The 23,642-nt window shown below is 30.6% G+C and overlaps 1 long non-coding RNA gene across 1 annotated transcript; it reads left to right on the top strand.

Moving 5' to 3' along the window:
* The first annotated feature begins 1,700 nt into the window (after window positions 1-1,700).
* On the top strand, window positions 1,701-3,026 carry LOC112747180 (uncharacterized). The gene is made up of 2 exons (XR_003174824.2): window positions 1,701-2,074; window positions 2,758-3,026. It is a non-coding gene; the product is annotated as an uncharacterized lncRNA (long non-coding RNA).
* The last annotated feature ends 20,616 nt before the right edge of the window (window positions 3,027-23,642 follow it).

The raw sequence follows: 23,642 nt of genomic DNA, 5'->3' as shown, positions 1-23,642 counted from the left end.
TTTGTTATTAATTTTTAAACTCAACCAGAGTCAACTTTTAACCATTATGTATGACTATAACTAACCTACTTCCAATCTTTTCTATATTTATGGAAAGCTTCATAGAAATGCTCAAGTTCCTCTTTACTCCATTGTAGCCCTAATATGTCAGCCAATTTTCTCTTCTTCATACCATCAAAATTTGAAACAATTATAAATATGAAAATAAAATTCATATTGCCCAAACCAATTGCACCAATTTTTTTGAATTTTGGTCAAAGGGACAAAATGAACAATAAGTAATGGGAGAAATTCTTTCCCTTATTTTAATTCCATACATGTGTAAGAAAAGAAGTTATTTTTAAAGAAGTCATGAAACATTCACCTTTTGAGTGCTAGGATTTGCCTTATGCTTATTCTTGCTAGTATTTTTTACATTTTTATCTACACTAGAACCAGCTTTACGAACATTAGGAAACCTCTTATTTACACTTTTGGATTTTTGGAAGAGGCCATAATCTGAAAATAAGCAGAAAGGCATCAGAGTTAGAAAATTATTTTCAAAAGAAACTAGGTCTAACGAATTAACTTGACAAAGATCTCAACAAAATCTTCACAATATAAAGGTTCCATATTTGAGGCTCTAAAATTTGGTGTAGATGACCAAATACTGAAATGGAATCTTGTTTCTCTCTAAATACAACGTGGATGAGGAATAATATCCAGAAAATACACTCTAAAATCCAGTCTATACAATTATGCTTCTATCAAATTATAAAGACTAAACTTAATCAACGATTTTATAAGTGCCAAAATCTTATTTAAGCATTTAATGTTTGTATAAGTCAAACAAAATCTCATCCAAGTAGCTTTCATTCATAGATCAAAGAAGAATAATTGGCAATATGTCGATAATTATTAATTATTTTCTCTAATAAAATTTAAATTTATATAGTAACTTTGAGAATAGTGCTCGATTATCTCTGCACCTAATTTTTGTTAGTGCTCTTTCTAAAAGAATAATGTTATAACTACTTCTGATATATCTTATTTTTACCGTAGTAAGTATAAATTACAAATTATTCTAGTAAATATGTTAAATAACTTGCATCACAAGAAGCATAACTAATTCTTTAAAAAATACAATTCCTTTGCTATAGCAACCATGTTAAATTTGTCACCCAAAACCTAAAAAATGACAATATTGGAATTCCTAGCACCGTCTAACTATCTAATTAGATTATTTTCGTGTATGCGAGATGGAATTTGTGGGTCAATGCGCACTCCGGGAAAAAAAAGTAAATAGTACAAGACTCTTTGAAAATTAACTTGTTATTAAACGTAAAAAATAAATAAATAAAATATCTTAAATTCTAAATTTTAAATTCTAAATTTGAATAATTAATACAAAATATAATAAATAAAGAGTTAAATTTTATTTATTTAACAAGAAATATAGTATTTTTTATTTAGTAGGATAGGTCTAAATTTAGGTCAATGTTGTCAGAACCGGACCGACTCGGCCGGTCGGACCGAAAAACCGGTGAACCGGTGCTATAACCGGTCCGGGCAAGACATATAACCGGACAAGGAATCAAACCGGAATGACCCGGATTGAACCGGCCGGGTTTGGTAAGAACCGGAGAACCGGCGGGTTTCATTTAACCCGGGCCGGTTCGAACCTTTTTTTTTTTTTCCTTTTCGCTGGAAACGACGTCGTTTCCTAATAAAAATAAAAAGAGCTGCTGCTGAAACTAACCCTAGCCTCCATCCGTCTCATACCCTCATTCACTGCATCTATCCCCTGTTTCCCCCTTTCCCTTCCCAAACGGTTACTTTGGCCATGAGAGCTGACAGCTGAGAGATAGAGAGTCTGCTACTCTGCTTCAGTTCGTCGCCGGCGCGGAGACCCAGCAGCCAGCAGCCAGCAGCTTCAGCCAGAGTTCGTGCGCCACTCACCACCGCGAAGAAGCAGTTGCCTCCTCGTCGCCTACTGCCTCCAGGTTGTCAGTCGTGAGTCGCCACCTCCTGTCTCCCTCTTCTCTGCTCTGCTCGTCCCTCCATCCCTCCAGGGTCCAGCCGTCCAGCCGTCCAGGTATGTAGTTTTAATTTTTTTCATTTTTTGAAGTTAATTTTCAATAATTTATTACCGAACTACTACTGAATACTGATAGTTAGAAACTTAGAATTAATTGATTATTGTAGATTGATTATGTATGCTGGTTTCTGTTTGATTTCTGTTAGAATTTACCCAAATTGGTTGTTCACATATGTTTGATACTTTGATTTCTGTTTGATTTTTGTATGTTTTCAATACTTCCACATGTTTTTCTGTTTGATTTTTGTATGTTGGCATTACTTTCACATGTTTTTCTGTTTGATTTAGTACTGATAGTCAGAATTAATTGATTATTGTAGATTGATTCTGTATGTTGGCAGATGAGAACATGAATACTTCCACATGTTTTTCTGTTTGATTATCCATTGTTGTTAGATTGTTATTGTTATCTGTTATAGTGTTATATATGTTGGTTGATGTTGTATATTATTCTTAGTAGTTAGTGGATTGTTGTTGTGGATTATTCTTGGAGATTAGTGTTATATATGTTTGCACACATAGGACACTCCTTGATCCTGTTTTTTTAAGCACTTGTTTGGCTAAGCCTTTGATTGCAGTCACATATAGCTTGAGTAAGGTGTCAGAGTTCATAGCTCCAATTAGGATTGTTACTCACAAGGGATAGAAAACAAGATTGTGATTTGGTGTGTGGAAAACAGGTGACTTGATAGTATGTCCAGAAGGAACAACTTGTAGGGAGCCATATCTATTAAGATTCAGCTTATTGTTTGCTGAGTTGCTGATGAAATAGTTTCTGTGGCTATGAATGCTCATGTCAGCATGTTCTATGGGACCACAGCGGCAGGCTTGAAGTGTTGGACCCATCTTCTTCTTCATGAATCCTCGGCCATGTTACCACATTCACATTATGTTTATTTTTAGGATTTGAGACTTAATGTTTATTAAAATGTTATTGGAGATATGTTTTTTAACTGTTAATTTTTAAGTTTTTAGCTATTTTATACGTTTTACTTATGTGGGACTGGGTTAACCGGTTCAACCAGTGACCCACCGGTTGAACCAGTAACCCAGTGACCCAGTAACCTGACCGGTTCGATCACCGGTTCGGTTCTGACAACTATGATTTAGGTTCTCTTATATCCTAGAAAACTTTACACCTATGCTAAAGGTACTTTGAAGAAAATCTCCTATTTTAAATCAAAATAATAATGTTTAATTATACTATTAAACAAAAAGTATGAGTTTTTTTTTATTTATTTTTAAATTGAGAAGAGTTTTCTTGGAACCAGATTTCTTATCCAAGAAAGTGTGTACTGTGCAGTAACTTGTAACTTGTAAACGGCTTTTACTTTTGACTAATTGATGTTTTGAAAAAAAATGTTTTTTATTTATTTATTCTTTTTCTATTTTTGTCCCTCTTTTGCCAAAAAAAAAAATAAAATAATAATAATAATAATAATAATAATAATAATAATAATAATAATAAAACTTTGTCCCTGCCGAATATATAGAGTTTTTTGTGTTTAGAACAAACCTATTTTATCTGTTTTTGGGTCAGGAGAACAAACCTGTTTAGATGTGGATTGTAGTTTCTATTTCTTTTTCTATTACAATTTTGGGCCATAGAAAGTGCCCATCATTATAGGTAGACTGATTAATTCGTTGGGCAGTGAATAAAGTCCAATATAATTATATAATCCGATTTATTATTTGGGCTTTGTAAACATCCTTGCAAATCTGGTTATCTAGTTTTGAACTCCAAAAAGCACCAGTGTGCAAAACAGAACCTCCAAAAATCCACCCCTTCAGCAAAAATAAAATAGAACTCTAAAACCATGCTGAGAGGAATCAAAATTATCTAAGGTGAGAAAAAATGAGTAAAGTGGTAAAGTGAGAAGTTAATCAATAATGGAGCACATATTTTACGAAAATTACAAAATCAATAATGATTAATATCCCTCATTTTATCACTTTATTAACTTTCTCAATTTAAAATATCTAAATTTCATAGAGAGTACACACTTAAAATTAGTTACTGACATTGAAAAGATTCTCAAAATTCTACGTTTTAGTTTTAGTTTTAGTGCTAGATGTTTGATGAAACAACATTGTTTAATTTTAATGGTTATATTTTTTTGGGACATAAGACGTTTTATGATTCATTAAGGTTAAATAATATCATTCCATCAAGTATTTAGCGTAAAAGATAAACTAATGTCATTTCGTCTAGTCCAGCGTGGAAGGATATGTGAGGAGTAACTTGATTTAGTTATATACTTAATATTTTAAAATAGAAGGGTAAAATTGATTATTTTTTAAAATATTAAGAATAAAATTAAATTAAATCAAATTAAATATTAGATATAATTTTAAAAAGTTAAACATTAAGAAAGAAAAAACGTAATTTACCCAAAAAAAAAAATTTCAAAAAAGTAGTCAAATCCAAAACATGTAGTCATTAGATTGCTTGGTTTAAATTGATTTGTAGAGAATAAGGAGAATAAGAGTGAAAGTGATAACGCTCGTACCCATAAAAGATCCTTACTACTAGTTACGACACAAGCGTCCCATGAAGGCCATGATTGGTTATTATACAAAGAAGGGTTCCCTATCCCCACCAACATTGGTCATTTGCTACCATATATTTTGTCAAAATCACATTTCCTATATATATATATATATATATATATATATATATATGGATATTGATTCTCCTTAATCAATAATACTATTTATTTATTATATATTATTTTTAAATTATCGATCTTTAATTCTTTACAATGAAAAATTTTTCAATCACCATAAAAAATAAAAAATAAAGAATAATTTGATAAAAATATAAAAATAAGAGTAACAATATCAAATTTAAGAGGAGTATATATATAAAACTTAGTTTTAGAGTAGATATCAACATTAAACAAAAAAAAGAAAAGAGTACGTAATTTAGTCTACAATTTTAAAAGTAGCATTTTTTATGTTTTATTTATATTTAGAATTCTCTATTTGATTTTCATTCTACTCTTTTAAATGTTTTTAAAAATAATTTTATATTTTATATTTTTTTGCTAAACAATAAAGAAAAGAAAAATTAAAAACAAGAGGGGAAATTAAAAGAATTCTCATTCTACACTAAAAAAAAAAAAGCAGTTATATAATATAGGAGTAGACACAATTTTGGATATCAAAATGAAGAGATTTTTAATTTTTTTTTTTACAATATCTTTTTCGACAAATTAAAAACTAATTTATTACAGTATTTAACTCTATTTAAGAGTTTTGCCAGGATTAAGGATCAGTGACAATGGAAAAGCAGAGTATAATGGCACCCGCCACGTTTACGGGATTGGTATAAGGTATTCCCCACAAGAACGCACAAACAGCATGACTTATATTATTCATTGATTGATCATTTGATTGTGATAATTACTAGATATAGTTTTCTCGCCAGGTGGCTGCTCCTCATTCATAGTATTTTCCATATTAAAAATCATTGATATTTTTTATACAATCATTGTTTGTTGGTTTGGTTTTTCTTCGGAGATAATATCTTCTCCTCAACCTTATGTGCTTGATTTATTATTCCCAACAGCCATGTCATTGCTCCGCTTATTTTAAGAACAAAAAATAAAATAATAATTAAATACATACATTACCAACCGCCATGGCTGAAATTATAAGAAACGTATAAGAGAAGGAGTTGAATCATACTTTAATTTTTTATCTGAAATAAAAATTTAAAGACGCTTCAAATCCCAAAACTTGTATGCAGCAAATATATATTAGTATAGATTGGTAATCTTATTTTAAGTTCTTTAAAATAGATTATCAGATACCAAATTTTAAGGAAACACTTTCTGAGATCTTCACAGATTTCAAACAACTCTTAAAATATTTTTTAGTTATCTCATATGTAACAGAAAATAGCTTATGAAATTAAGATAAATAAATAAATAAATTATAAATAGATGAGATAATGATTTAGAAGAAGTATAATAAATATTAATTTGGCCTAATATATTTATGTTTTGTCCTAATTAAGAAGCTCAAGAGTTTCATTTATACAATAAGTGTATAGAAGATATTATTTGTAGAGAAATTTTTTTATCCTATAACTTTACTCAAACTGAATGATAATCAAATTCAAGAACTTTTAAAATTCTAATGATTTTTTTGGGTAAGACTTTAATTAGATATTTCACCAACCTAAGAACGTAAATAGTATTTTTTTAATTCTTTTTAAGATTATAAAGTGACTCAAATCGTCTCCTCACCAATCTAAGAATCTTAAATATTCTATTATTTCCATCTCAAGTTAAAAGTGATTTAGGTTAAATACTCTATCAACTTAAAAACTTTATTTTCTAACCTTATGCAAGACTCAGATTAGACTACAATCTACCCTAATAACTTTAGATATTTTTTTTTAATTTTTTCAATACTAAAAGTCACTACTAGATCAAGTTACAAAGAAAAATATTTAATTCAAAAAGTAGCTATAACTAGGGTGTTGAAGAACTTCATAAACTTAATAATTTAGTTTGAGAACTTCCCCTTGTGTTTTGAGAATGTTCAAATATGTTATAAGATGAACATAAACTACCCTCATATAGAATGTAATCTCGTCTAATATAAAAATGTAATTTGCCTAGATTACAACTTGAAAAAAAAATTCTTTTAAGATAGAAAAATGAAAAAGAAAGCAATACAAAACAAAAAAATAAAAATTTTCAGCACATCTTCTAGGGTTTTGAATTTTATATATATAGACAAAGAGTATTAAAGTTCCATTTAACTCTTCTTTTGTCTTTGTCTCCTCAAAAAGATGGTGAAGGCCAATATATTTTGCTTGTGCCGATGCCTGTTATCATATATCGAAATTTTGTAGTGTATTTGTTGCAGATGGTCTTGTTTACTCAACTTAACTTCAAAGGTTATATTCTGGTTCAAAAAATACCTAATTTATTTATATTATATAAAGAAATATTTCTTAGTACATTTTACACTTGAACACTAAATAACACATTAATAAAATTATTAAATTATATTTAAATTTATTAATTATCAAAATATATTTTTGAAATATCATGGAGTTAACAATGGCATCGGTGACATATTTCTTAAAATTAGAAATAAACTTGAACTAATATATTTATTATCAAAAGCCAAGCAATTTTTTTAAATAATGACCAATTTTTAGTGTAACACTCAATTATTAAATTTTATTGTATTTTTTTTTTTAAATTTGAGGGGGGAGAAGAGAGACAAATTCATAGGGGCGAATTGCAGTAGCAGAATTCTTTTTATTTTCAAATATTTAAAAATACAATACACAAGGACCTATTGTGGGACATATTGTATTTTTCTGATTAAAAAAATATGGAAAAGTCTATGGGGCAGCAACTTTTGTGTTTTGTGGCCAGCACTTAACCATCAAAAGAAAAGTGAGTGATCTCCCACCATTGGATGTAATCTCACACCATTAAAAACACTATTGATGGCCAATTGATGGTTACAAAACACAAAAATTACTGGCCCTAACACTCCTCAAAAAATATAACTAGGGTATTATAAAACGAAAAATGGATTTGTTAGATTGAGTTTGAGAGTGTTTTTTTTTTAAGTGTGAAAGTGTAATAGTATAAAAATAAAGAGAAGTGTTAGTTTAAAAATATACTATAAATGACATATTTTTTTTCAAACATCTAAGGGTGTGAGTTTTGTATATAAAAATCTATGTGATGTTTTTTCTTTTGTAATACCATATGAAAAATTTAAGAGTATATTTTGTCAATATGTTGATAATTAAATATTAAAGAGAGTCACAAATATTCTTTATAAACAACTTATGTTAGTAGTTGGTGGTTTTGTTTAATTTCAAATAATGTATGTGGCTGACGAAACAAGTATGCAAGAGATGTTTTCGATCTACCAGCAAACACGGATACAAGTGGCAATTATCGATTTATCTGGGATAGTCTTATTAAGAGAAAGTTTTGTTCGGTTATAAGACGATATAATGGTAGACACACATACACCAAAACTATAATTTCTCAAGATCGTGCCAAGCTAAACTCAAACATGATTGCAGAGGTGATACAGCTATTAGTTGAAGCTGATCCATTTTTAAAGGTAAAATCTGTAATTATTGAAGTGAAGTCAAAATTCAATTATATAATAAGTTATCGCAAAGCATAGTTAGTAAACAAAAGGCAATTGTGAAAATTTTTTGTGGTTGGGAAGCTTCTTATAAGTTCTACCGACGTGGTTTGAAGCAATGGTACAAAAAGAGTCGTCAACAGCAGTCGAGATTGAAACTACACCAGCATACCGAGAAGATGAAATGGTCCAGAATATTAGGATACTAGCGCAAGTATTTTGAATCTTTTACCCTTGCATTAGAGTATTTAGGAGCTGCAAACTAATTGTATAAATAGATGGCACACATCTGTATGAAAAATGCAAAGGAGCTCTATTAGTTGCATTTTCTTAGGATGACAATGGTAATATTATGCCTCTTATGTTTGCCGTTGTTAAAGGGCGAGACTTCTGATACATGATATACACTTCTTTCTTACTCATTTGCGCACACATGTGGCAACTCAAGACGGTGTTGTGCTTATCTCTAATCGACACAATTCTATTAGTTCATCAACAGCACATAGTAATGGATTATGAGATCTTCTGAGAGTTATCTACATGTTTTGCGTAGACACATAGCATCTAATTTTTTAAGGAGGTTCAAGGCGCCGTATTGCAGAAGTTGATAGTCAACATGCATACGTAAGTTATAGTGAAATAACGATGTTAGCGTTATGTGGTGATACTTATTATTTTTGTTTTTTTTTTTTTTTTTTACAAACTATTCTAAGATTGTGCATGAATTTAATGTGCAATATGCAAGATTACATTAGCGTAGTGAGGCTTACACTCAGTGGCTTGATCTGTAACACCCTAATATTCAAATCCTTATGCTCGAGTCATAAGTCAATGATAATAAGGTGGTACGACTCTCAAGGTTGGTTTTTAATACATAGATATATATAATTGAAGGGAGTATTGACGAGAAGCCTGAAAAGAGTGAAATAAAATCGCGAACGGATAACACTCTCGCATACGGTAATAGAAAGATAAAGCGCGTTCGGAAAACAAGGGTAACGATAAAACAGTAAACAAGGATAAGATAAGATAGGATATAAATATATAACATAAGTAAATAGCCACTAGTCACGACTCGCGAAGTTTAGGCGGGCTAAGGTTAGAGAAGTAAAAGCAGTTTAACAACAGTAATTCCTATCTCTCTCAAAAGATACATAAAGGCCTTTATAGGCAAGTTTTCAACTGAAATAGATACATAACATGAGTTTTTCAAAACCGGCATGGAGAGAAATCTAAACAAAGTAAAACAGAGAATCCAAAGATCTTCGCCATCTCTCAGATAATCCACAGCTCACTGTTGAGCACCTGGACCTGCATCTGAAAAATAATATATATATATATATATATATATATATATATATATATATATATACACACAGAATGAGAACCCTTGACCCATGGGTTCCCAATACGATAAAAGTGACAAATAAATACAATGCACTATAACATAAATTCACTAAGCATCTTAAACTTCTTACCTCTTCGTATCCAACCTAAATTCTCACTAATCCATAACTTGGCAACTATCATAAGGGATTCTAATTCTAACCTAATATCCTCCATACTTTCACTACCTTCCAACCGAGTAATCCAAGAACCGAATCATCTCTCAAGTAATTCAACTTTTATACAAATACAAACAATACAGACAAGTAATGCACAGGTAAGGCAAGTAAGACAATTAGCAAACAATCATGAAACATGTACAATTAGACAAACCAAAGCAATTAAACAAACCCAAACAATTTAAACATATGCATATGATGTATGCCTGTCCTATAGCTAATGAGTCTCATCTGTCGATTATAAAGCCAACCCGACATGTCTGGTAGCTAACCTTGGACAAAACACCACATCATGGAATAGGTATTACTCGTCTCTCCATGCTGGTGTTTCACCCAATCCAGAATAGGTATTACTCGTCTACTCAGGTAGGTACCTCAAACCATAACCTGGGTAGGAATTACTCGTCTATCCACAGGCCATGACTCGGATAAGAATTACTCGTCTACCCATAAAATTGCATCTCGGATAGGGATTACTCATCGATCCTCAAAGCCTCATATCGAATGGGAATTACTCATCTATCTACAAAATCATAACTCGGATAGGAATTACTTGTCTATCCTCAAAATCTCATATATTCCCAATGTTATATCTCGGATAGAGGTTACTCATCTATCCCTAAAGCCATTACTCAATATCTCATCAATTCGTGTATCCCCTACTTTAATTCCTCCGATGTCAATTCTATCTTCTTTCACTCGCTAACCCTTACTTTGTGACTCAAAACCTCACTAATAAATTTTAATAAGAGTTTTTAGAGGTTTGGAAAATTAGAGGAATGTTCAATAGTTCAAAAATAGTGAATTTTCATCAAATCAATAGTTTTGGAGGTTTGCAGGCTTGCCAAGAAGGTCAAATAGTGAAAAATAGAGTTTTTTTGCAAAACAGGGTAGTGTGCGTCGCACACTCCACTCAATCTTTAAAAAGTGTGCGTACGCACAAGGGTGTGACAACAAGCCTTCCCATGTGTGTGCGTACGCACACTTGCCAAATACCCAGGGTGTGCGTGCGTACAGCAGTGAGTGTGTGCGCACAGCAGTATGCATGTGCACACGCACTAGCATTTTCAAAAATTCTGTAACTTAACTAAATCAGTTTTCTGCACCTGCTTTCCGGTGTCCATAACTTCCTCTAAAGAATTCCGATTCCCACAAACTTTAACCGTTCTAAAGCTCTTAAAATTATCTTTAATTTGAAATAGATTTCATTCAAATCCAAAATCCAAGGCTCAAGTTATGGATCGCCATAGTTCATTAAAAATCAAGTTTTACCCAAAAAGTTTCAAAACCTCTCTTTTCCAAATTCTCATTTTCAAACCCAAGTTTCTCAACCCAAATCAACCCAAATTCCATACAAAAACCTTCCATACCTTTTTTACCCATTTCTCAACACATAAATATCCAATTCTATCAATTTTAAAACAATAACTTCATAATTAAACATCATTATTTATGCATAATTTAACAATATATCACTATCATCACTCATACAAGCATCATTCACCTTTCTTACCTTTTTTCAACCCTCGACCCAATTTCACAGCCTCCGGTCCCAATTCACGGCCTCTGACCCAACATTTATCAATTCAATATATATACATATTACTCATAAATGTACAATTATTATCCAATCTCAATATCATTTATACCAACATCAATTCCATAAATACCATATCAATTTCCTCTATACTAATATCAATCTCGTCCATACATCCACTACACATATCAACACATTCAAATATACCATTCAAGTTTATTCCTAGGGGCATCTAACCTAAGAATTCACATCACACCACACAGTACTTAAATGGAACTTAAATCGTACCTTAATGACAGCGGTTCATACCCAACACATCACAACTCAAGCTTCCAAGGCTCTCAATCAACGCCAATAAACTTTTAGCTACCAATACCTTGTTCCAAGTGCTCCAAATTCACCCAACAACACTAACATAACCAATTTCACATATACATAAATCTAGGATTCATAAAATTGATAAATCACAATGGTTGGAGGGTTTTTTACTTTAACCCATGAAATTTGTTGATAAAACTCATCAATGACTCATACTAGAACACCTCTAAGCAATCAAAACCATAAGATTTCCTCAAAACCCAAACCAAATTTAAAATAAAAGGGGGAAAATAAAATTGGGCAGAGAGCTTAGAAATACTCACTACCATACCTAGATAGAATTGAAGAGCTTGTCCAGAGCGACGCGTGGCTGCAAACGGCTCGTCAATCGGAGCTCGAAATCACAAGTTATGGTGATTTGAAGAGGAGGGTGAATAGTGAAACTCTCACCCCTCTCTTCTCTTCTCACTTCCACGGCATTAATTTGGGCTTATGTAGGTTAGACTTGGGTCTAACTTGGGCCCGGTCCAATCAGTTTAGTCCGTTGGCCTAATTTTGGGTCAAAATCTTTAAAATTAGTGTTTTAATTCACTTTTACTTATTTTTACTTATTCCAAATTAAATTTTAACTTTTTACCCTCTTTATACAAAATTAATTTTCTCAAACGCAGTACCGGACGGACTTAAACTGGTACTTCCGGCTAAAATGCCACTTCACGTTTTTACGCTGAAAATTATGCGACTCGAAAAAATTCACTGAGTCCAAATATCATATCGAAATTGTCGAATTTCGATTGCTACATTTTATCACTCTTTTTCCATATTTTAATTACTTAATTATTTATGGTTTGATCGGATCCCATAACAGCAATATATTTTGGCGTTTGATAATGAATATCGTTGTGGTCATATGACCACAAATCTAATAGAGTGCATCAATGGAGTATTAAAGGGGAAGCACAATCTTCCTATCACATAATTTATCAAGGAAACTTTTTACAAATTGAATGAGTTGTTCACTAGGAAGAGGGCTGAGGCTGAAGCTCAAAGAAATACAGGACATGTATTCTCTGAATATACGACCAACAGACTTCAATCAAATCAGCAGGCAGTGGAGAACATCCAAGTTAACTTATTTGACAAGAAAAATGAGGTATTTAAGGTGCACGAGATGCCTAGTGGTATGGAGTATGTGGTGAATCTCCGTCAACGACGATGTGATTATAGTGAGTTTCAGACAGATCGAATTCCTTGTCGTCATGTCTTGGCATGTTGTGCCAACCAACTTGATTGGCAATATTATGTTCATGAGATATATAGGGTGGACGATATCAAAAAGGTGTATAAAGCACGGCTTAAGCCATTGGGAACCTAAAAACATGGCTGATGTATCAAGGACAAAGACGCATACCTAATATGCACTTAAAGCGAATGTCCAAAGGTCATTCTAAAATAACCTACTTCTTGATTGAAATGGATATGCATGATATATGTGGTCTTATTAGGCATTGCAGACTTTGTAGAGGCAAGGTTCATAGTCGAAGAAAATGCCATCGTCGTGCCGGATCAAACCCATACACATAGCAGCATCAGAGGGCCATCCAAATCTTTGCAATCATAATGCGATGTCTGACATAAGACTCTATACAAATGTGTTAGACAAGCAGATCCCCAAATAAAGCCACTAATCTTAGAAAAATTTCGGAGCAGAAGCAAGAACTTTCATTGGATTGACAATTCTGACTTGTCACAAAATATATTTATCCCAAACAATAACAATATGTGTCACATCTTTTCGTACATCTGTCTGCCGAGTGAGATATTCAATTACATGCGCTACTTTAGGGTGCGAAGCCATGCAAGCTTGACACCACTTCCATTATGATTCAGCTTCAGTAGGTACTATGTCAAATTGATTCATAAATTCATTTTTTATGCCAGTAGTGCTACTATCTGTAAATTCTGACACTAACAAAGTATCTGTTGGGAGTCCAAATATCAGTGCAACATCTTCTAAGGTAATTGTGCATTCGCAGTGTGTGGAAGATGAAATATATGAGTTTTTAGACGTCATCGTTCAATCAAGGCATTTATAAGTGCGTTGTGTAAAATAAATTTCTGAATTTGAGATACATGATAGAATTTACTATCCCTTAACTCAATTTCAACTCGGAGATCATATGCATCTTGGTGAAAATGTCTTGATTCTAAATTTCTTGAAGTCTAACACAAGTCAAATAATAATAATAATAACAATAATAATAATAATAATAATAATAATAATAATAAATAAAAAATTAACATAAAAATAATTACATATAATAGACATTCAAGATATTTAACAATGTAATCTTCAGAACGAATAATGTTACAAATCAACTTCTGCTTTTATTCTTTCTTAAAAAAATATATTATATTATATAATCTATATTTAATATATATTTGATACATATATTAAATAATATAATAAATAATATTATAACATATATTATTATTTAAATAATAATATATTAAATAACAATTAAATAATATTATAAATTAATAAAATTTAAAATATTTAAATATGTCTTCAATTAAAATATTTTAAATACTTTTATATTGTGTAAAATATATATTTAATCCTATTATCAATATATTTAATATATATAAAATATTTTTGAATATATGTTTAATTATATTTAATATTATATAAAATATATACTTAAATATATTTAAATATAAAAAAATTTTCGATTCTGTTTCAAATAAACAACATACATACTTACTTTAAGATATGTTAAATATATTTTTAATAATACATTAAATAAAATATATTTAACATATTTAAACAATATATCACATCAAATCTTATATTTTATATACATTTTAATAATACATTTAAACAATATATAATAACAAATTACATTAAATATATTTAATATAATTTTAAATATATAAAATTATTTAACTAATATATTTAAATAATATAATAACATGTAAATATATATATATATATTTAACTAATAAATAAATATATATTAAAAAATATTTAAATAAAATAAATTTAATATATTTCATCAATATATATTATATAAAATATATATTTAAATATATATTGAATTTAAATATATTTCAATTTTGAAAAAATCTATTCGTATGTTACAGTTTTAAAAATATTTACGTATATTTAAATTTTTAAGATATTTTAAATATATTTAAATATATTTAACATAATTAAACAATATATATCTAGTACTATATATTTTTTTCCCAAACTCCAAATATATCTAAATAATACCTTAATCTTACTAATACTAATACTTATCAATATTTTTATCACTATCAATTAACTAATTAACACAAATTAATTATAGAAAAATAACCTAATGCCCATAGATATTAAAAAAATTTAACTAAATAAAAAATTATTATTAAAAAAATATACTTACTTGTTAAATGAAGGTATTGATGTTGACAGAAATGAAGATGGCGATATCTGATAATGATAAAAATTGGAAAACAGAGAGTTTAAATTTCAAAAGACAAAAAGAAGAGGAGTTGAGAGTGTTATGGAGAGAGAGAATACAAAGTAAAAGTGAGAAGAAGAGATAGTGTGAATTCAATTATTAATAGCACCGAATTACGGGTCCTGCCATGGGAGGCATAGTTGTAAGAATCGGACTCGACTGGTCGGTTCGATTGAAAAACCAGTAAATCGAATTTCCAATCGGTCCGATCCAATTTCTAAATCACTTAAGAACAGTGACAGACCTAAAAAATTTTAAGAGTGGGGCAAAAATATAAATAAATATATATATATATTAAATAAATTTTGTTAATAAATATTATTAATTATATGGAGATATAAAAATTAAAAAGAGTTAGTGAACACTTTTATTCTTAAAATACTATTTATTATATATAATTTATAAAAAAATATTTTTTTATTTCTAAAATTTAAAATTTAAATATTTTAATTAAATTATAGATAACTTATTATCCTAACTAATCTTTTTATACACATTTAATAATAAAAGATTGAATTAACTGGCATATTAGTGCCTAATGATACATTAGTATTTATAATTTGAAATTAGAATTATATATAAATACTAAAAAAATTAAATCTTTATATGAAAAGTATGTTTATATAAAATAATAAAAATATATTTTTTACAATTTTTTATTTTTTTTAAATAATTAAATTTGTTATATATTTTTTAATTTAATTTTGATATAATGTTAGATAAAATATTTTATGTATCTGTTTAATTATATATTATAATTAAAATATTTTTTATCATTATTTTTAAAAATAAAAAATATATTCTAAATTAGTAAATTAATCAGTTCATTTTAAAATTTTATATGCAACATAGGTACATATAATAGAATAAAAGATAAAAAATAAGTAATAAGGATGAATAAATCGAGAATAAAATAAAATATATAAAGTCACGAAAAAAATAAAATATTAGATTGATACCTAAACTATAATTGTTTGAATTAAAAATTGTAATTGAAAATATGAAAAAGAAAAATAATAAAATTGACAGATACATAGAGTCATGAAGAGCTATATAAAAAAATTGGAGAATTTAAAATTTACTTTTTGATGAAGAGAAGATGACCATTAGATAAGGAATAGAAAAAGAAGGTTAAAAATATAAAAATAAGAAGAGGGTTTAAGAGAATAAAGAATTGACGGTACAATAATTAAATTTGATTAGGTTAAATAATAGTCAAAATGATAAAAAGAAAATTAAAACTTTAGCTAATTAAATTTATTTTATTTGTAGTGGGATCATTTAAAATTTGAAGTGGGGGCATATTATATATAACTATATCTTTTAAAACAAAAATTAAAAACATCATGGGCAAGTGCCCACTAATTGTTATGCTTGGATCCATCCCTACTTAAGAATGAGAATCGGTCAAAGCTGGTGGAAACCTGTGAAAATCGTCTAAAATCAGTTCAATCGAACCGTTCAAGAAAAAATTTTAAAATTGATTAAATTGTTGTTTGAACTTAGGTCTTTTTTATGTCTACATACTCTCTTTACCACTAAACTATGTTATTTTTTATTATTTTAAATACTAATTATTAATTATATAGTAAAAATGTATAATAAATTTTTTAAATATTATTTTAATTTTATACTCACTTATATTAAATTAATTATATTTTTTATTATTCATAATTATTAATATAAATATAATTAAATATGTATAAATAAAAAATATTAAATATTTTTATTAATTACAATATAATTATTTTTTATGGTTATATGATATTTATTAATATTATTTTTTAATAAATACATATAATATATAACAATATAATAAATATAAACTAATTAGTTAGTTATCAAAATAAAAAAAAATTTACTTCACTATAAAAATAAAATTAAAAAAATTATTATGAAAAAGTATTAGAATTTTATATACTTATTTAATAATAACCAGATTATAACTTAGCTTGTTGGTTATAATTTAGTAAAATTTGATTGTTTTTAAAATATTAGTGAAGATATATATATATATATATATATATATATATAATTTTAGATTTTTTTACTATTTTTTTTATTTATGTAGGATCGATTCTGCTTCAATCAGTAACTCATCAGTTGAACTAATAAATCAGTAAATTAATAATTTGATTTATGTTTTAGTAGCTATGATAGGAGGTATGTCACACATGCACGCTCCAGGGAGCAGATTGCATTTTCGTCAGAACAACGCTTCCAGCCTCTTGTTAAATACGGTTTTCGACCATTTCAAAAAAAAAATCACGCTTCTCTCCAATTACTAAATAAATTTAAAAGAAAAGGTCAAGAGCCATGTCGTTGCTTCATTTATTTAAATACAAAACATAAAAACAATACTTTTATATTACCGCCATCTATAAAATTAACTACGGCTGGACCGTCACTGCTCCGTCGCCCGTGATATTGGTGTCAATATGCAAGTAAAATGACTCGTCAAAAAATTAAAAGAAAATTATTCCCAAGTTTCCGATGCCCAGGGCCTCAATTTTAACGACAACTGAGCCTTCACTAACTTTCTAGCTGTCACTAAGACTATCGGTAATTGGCTTGTGTAGTAGTGTTTACTATTAACATACCCGTATTCACCGCTCACCTGCTACTTGATTATTTTGGTACACATACATCACTTGATTTCAATACTTGTGCAAGTTCACCGATCCAAACCAATGAAAAGAATGTATAGTAGCTGATATACATTATTGTCCACTATTGCCTCATTTGATTTGAACCATTAATTGTTATATCACCTCTTTTTGGGCGACAATCAACGTAACCCAAGTAAACAAGTTGACAACATGGAGTATACAGACACGAAACCTTAGCATGATTCAACTTGCAGCTTGTTACAACTTACAAGTATGATAATGATAGTACTTTTAAGTATTTGATATTTTCTCCTATCTTTTGAGTTAGTACTTAATTAATTAGAATTAAATAATTAATTTACTAATCTAATATCAAATATATATATATATATATATATATGTATATATGGAAAAGTATAGAAAATAACTTCCGTATAAGTTAATATAAGCCAACTCTATTATAATTTAAATTTTATAAATAAATAAAAATTTAACAATTAAAATTCAAAATTCAAAATTCTTTTTATATTCATTCGAATCACATTTATAATACACAATAAAAACAATCCATAAAAAACCTAATCATTTTCCATTTATTTGAAAACAGTCAAATCTGATCTCTCCCTCCTCAAACTCGACGTTTCCACGCATTTTCGACGCCGCCGTACACCGATCACCGTCGCGTCTTTCGTCGCGCTGCGCAGCCTCTTCCATGTGTCCTGTCGTCGTCCTTCTTTCGTTGACGCTGTCGCCCACCGGCGTCCTGATGCATTTGCACCGCCGCGGCTCTCATCCGTTGCAATGCAGCCACCGCCGGACCCCCATTCGCGACGCGCGATCAACTACTCCGATCCATGGTGACTCCTCCACTCGTGATGCGTGGCCTCCGTGGCTTCCTCCTCGCAACGCGCCACCACGAGTCTCCCACCGTACACGCAACACCGTCCAACGTGTCGTCGCCGGTCACACTACGACTCTTCTTCTTCTCCTCTTCTATTTGGTTTTGAATGATTCTTTTAACTAATTTTTTATGTTTCTTTTTCCTAAATTTTGGATAATTCTTTTTATTAGTTTTGGATGATTCTTTTTTCCATGTTTTATATGTTTTTTTCTTAGGATTTAGATGATTCTTTTCTTATGATTTGGATGATTCTTTATTTTATATTTTGGTGTTTTTTTTTTAGTTCTGACTTTTTTTTTTAAGAGAAAGTAGGGTTTGCATAATAAATAGTAAAAGATGAATTAGAATAAAAAGAGGTAATTAATAATCATTAATTTTGTTTTTTTTAAAAAATAAAATTTAAATAATTAATAATTAATGACAATTAATTAATATAGAATGTGGTTTAAATATACTTATTAACTTATTGTTGGCTATACCCTTCTTGATTTTCTAACAGAATATATATATATATATATATATATATATATATATATATATATATATATATATATATATATATATATATATATATATATATATATATATATATATGGTGATTTAAGTGAGAAGAGTGACTTCTATACAAAATGTTGTGACAACTGGAATTATTGGAGGGCTACCAGAGATTTAGTGATTAAAGGGTAAATATAAACAAGTTGGTAGGTTTTTTCAGTAACAATACGCCTAAATAATTCGACTATAAGTTCGATTAGCAGCCAAACTCAATATTGAGTATATTGGAGCGCGAGGCAAATATTTGGGGTTTTCTTTTATTATCAACAGTTTTAAGAAGGCCACTTTCAGCTTAAGAAAAGAAAAAGTCCAACAACGAGTCCAAGGGTGAAAAAAAAAAGCTTAATTTCTAATGGAGATAAACATGTTTTGTTTAGAGCTGCCGGTGAAGCAATACCTATTTATATACTTTTTTGTTTCAAGTTCTTAGATTTTTTAGGTAGTGTTTGGTGGAGAGATAGAGATTGAAAGATTGAGACTAAGAGACAGAGACTAAGAGATAGAGACAGAAATAAATTTCAGTATTCTGTTTGGTGCAAAGTGGGAGATAGAAACTAAAACAAGAATGAAACTCTAATTTAATTTATACAAAAGATAAAATTGAAATTAATTAATTAAAATGAGCATATTTTAGATATAAAATGTTATTAAAGTTTCAGTCTCTGTCTCTAAAAATTTCAGTTCCCTGTGTCCTCACTTTTTGGAGGTACTGAAATACTGAAATTTTAGGGACAGAGACAGAAATTTTAGTACCAGTCTCTGAGCCAACAAACATGATACTGAGTCTCAGTCTCTCAGTCTTTGTCCCAATACTTCAAAACAAACGCTATCTTAATGATGAAAATACACAGTATTTTCTCTCAATATTGGTAGAGGCATAAAGATTCCGAAAGACGTATAATATAGATAAGTTGGGATATAATGACAAGACCTAAAAGTAAAGAAATTCTTGATTTTAAAGACCTAAGGACTTAGAATTTTGTATTACTAGCAAAGCAAGTATGGCGGGTAGCTACCCAACCTAATTCTTACTTAACTAGAATTTTGAAGACAAATATTTTAGATATGGCAGCATTATGAATGCAGAGGCAGGTAACTTACCATCATAGGGCTGGCGAAGCATGCTATAGGGACATCGTGTTGTTGAAAACGGGTTGTCCTGGAGAGTAGGAAATGACAGCAGTATAAAGGTGTTCAGGGACCCATGGCTTCCACCTCCCTATCCTTTCAACATTCCTCCAAGCTTAGGCAACAGTGAACATAATTTTAATGTCTTCTAGGTTAAAGATTTGATTAACACAGATAGATAGTGACAACAAATTATTATCGAACAAATCTTTCTTTCAGATATAAGTAGCAAAATTCTGTCAATTACTCCAAATGATGAAGAAATGAAATTCTGTCAATTTTTTCCAATCAAAGGCCCCTTGCACACTCGCAGTGATCTTAAACCATAAACAAGTAGAGTAAGGAAAAATTATATATAAGTTGGATTTCCTTGTAAATCTTAGAGAAATTGTAAAACCCTGTCCCAGAAAAGCAGAGGAACTCATCGTACTCTTCCTCAGGGCTATCTGGCTTGTACTTGGTATGGACGAGCTAGAGAACGAGCGGTCGGCAGTTGCAGATGTATTTGCCGCGAAGGAGGAAGTTGCGGCCGACAAGAGCCTCCAAGACACTGGCCTTGCCACTACTTTGGCTACCAACCACTACCACTTGAGGGAGGTTGATGGTGGACTGACTGCCAATGCAGGAGAAGATATCCTAGAGGCCGTTCATGAGCGAGATCAAGGAGGATCCAAGTGTCATAGTGGTAGCAAAAGATGATGTGACAGATTGTAAGACTCATAATTTTCGAAAAAATTTTATTATGAGCTAATTTTAATTTATTTATTCCTTAGAGATTTTATTTTCAAAAATTATTTTATTAAAAATAATTAAATCAAATTTTGATAATTAAGTTATAATATTGAATAATTTTCTATATTTAAATTATAAAACTTAACAGTTGTAAAAGAATAAGAATTTTATATGATTTAGTTTAAATAATTGAGATTTTAGAATTTAATACTTTAATTTTTATAAACAAAGAAAATTAATTATAATATCTCTAATTTTAAATTAGAATACTTGATTAAAAGCCAATTAGCAAATTGATAATTAAGTAATATTTTTAAAGTAATTTTAAGGGATTAAATTATATTTTAAATTCATACATTATACCATGATCTATTAATCCTAAATCCCCAAACGGAAACCCACTAATCCTAACCCCTCACCACCACTCAGACTCACTGCCTCATCTTCGCTCACTCACTTACACAGTCAAAAGAAAAGAAAGAAAGGAAAAGAAAGAAGAAGAAAGGAAGGAAGAAAGAAAGAAAGGGGAAGGGAGAAGAGGGAGTACGGAGGGAAGAGGAGATTCGAGAAAAGGAGAGAGTGTCGATGCAAGAGGGAGGGAGAGACAAACGAGGCATTGAGGAAGGAAGCTGCCTCGCGCCTTGCTATCGCTGTCGGTCCATCCACGAGATGCCGCCAGAATCGTAAAAAGAAGAAGACCCACGAGGAAGAGAGAGCAACGGCCAGTCCCATCGCCATCAGCGCCGGGGGTCGCCGTCATCGAGGTCCTTGTCACCGTTTCCGTTCGCGTTTCATTGCCACTACGTCTGGTTGTTGTTGTCGCGCCACCATCACGCCATCGTGCTGCATGAAGTGACCGCCGTTGCCTTGAGTCTCGCCGTCGTCCTCATCAGCGCAAGCCTTACCGTTGTTGGTGGAGTCGAATCTACTACCGAGTTGATCTGGGAAAGGGGAAATGCGAAGGAAAAAGAGAACGAAGGGGTGGCTGCTGCGGGAGTCACTGCCAGAGGAGAAGAATACTGTGTTGCCATGATTCTGGCCGTCGGGAGCAGTTCTATGGCCGCCGGAGATACCACCGGGGCTGCCGTTACTTGGCTCAGTCGTTTCTTCTTAGTTACGGTAAGCGTTTTTATTTTGAAAAGCCCTTTAGTCACTGTTCTGTTATCTTACGCTGCGGTTTTTCAACATTAATTGCCATAAGATTGAGTTTTGATTATTATATGTTGCGATTAGAGTTTCTATGGTTGCTGCGAAAGTGGTTTGGAGCTGAGGTTGTGGTTGCCGCCGTTGCAGGCTAAGAGAAAATGGAGTTTTGTCGCGTAGTTGAGTCGTGATCAAGGTATGGACACTTTTCTTAAACTTGTTTTACTTTTAAGAGTTGTTATAAATCGATAATAATGTGAAAAATATATTTTTGTGATTTCGTAAGTCTTATGGGTTGAATTGAGTTGCTCTAGATAATTGTAATTGCATGCCTGGTGGAATTATTTATTGTTTGATAAGATTGAATATTTTGAGTTATTGACTTTGTTAAATTGGTGATTGTCGAATTGGTTTCCTTGAGGTTTTAGAAATGTTTTGTTATTGAATATAATTTGCTATTAGGAAATGATTGAGAAGGATTTGAGGAATGTTTAGATCGGACCCAAGAAAAGGTTTAGAGGAGATGCTGCCCAAATTTTTATAAAATTGGAGATTTTGTTTGAAGTGCTTATTAGAATGCTTTGGATTTTTAAAGAATTTTATAATTTGATTTTGAGTTATTATGAAAATAATTACGTTTTGAGTTTTGATTTATTTAGAAAAGAATGAATCGTGGTTGAGGAAGTGCAGAAAATGATAATTTATAAATGAATGAAATATGTGACCCCGGGTAAGAGGCAGTGGCGTTGTCCACTTGCTTCGGGAAAGAGATGAGGAATAAAAATGATGAAAACTGAGTTTGAATTATGAAATTAAGAATGGATTTGAAAATAAAATTGGATTTTGATTGAGATATATGTGACCGGATAAGATGCAGTGGTGTTATCCACTTGCTCCGGATAAGAGTTCGAGACTCCAGGTAAGATGCAAGGGTTGAGTTCTATCGCTGCTTGCTCCGGGTTGAGAACTGTAACACCACTTGGATGAATTTGTCCCCTGCTCTGGGTACGTGGGTAAGATGCAAGGGTTGCGGCGTTGTCCCACTTGCTCCGTGTTTGGTGTTCTGTCTAATAGTTAGCTACCAGGACATGTCGGATTGGCTATATAACTGACAGATGAGCTCATTAGCCATAGGACAGGCATACATCATATGCATTTGTATGTTTTAACTGAGTTTATTTTTTTTCTGGTTTGCCTAATTGTTTAGCCATGTTTATCTTCTACTTGTATTACTTGTTGTACCTGAATTCTATTTGTGATTTTCTTGTTTGTATTATATGTGTGTGCAACTAAGAAGTCCCTCATGCTGGTGGTGGTAAAGCTGAGGGTTGTTTTCCTGATGTGATGATTTGATTGCTGATTTGATTGAGTTGCTTGAGCTGGGGTCTGTGATTGGTTTCTAATTGAGGTTTTAGGAAAGTATGAAAGATCAA

The sequence above is a fragment of the Arachis hypogaea genome, chromosome 15 (genome assembly GCF_003086295.3).
Source record: "Arachis hypogaea cultivar Tifrunner chromosome 15, arahy.Tifrunner.gnm2.J5K5, whole genome shotgun sequence".
NCBI classification, from domain to species: domain Eukaryota; kingdom Viridiplantae; phylum Streptophyta; class Magnoliopsida; order Fabales; family Fabaceae; genus Arachis; species Arachis hypogaea.
The sequence above is the reverse complement of the archived record's forward strand: the minus strand, read 5'-3'. Positions and strand labels throughout refer to the sequence as shown.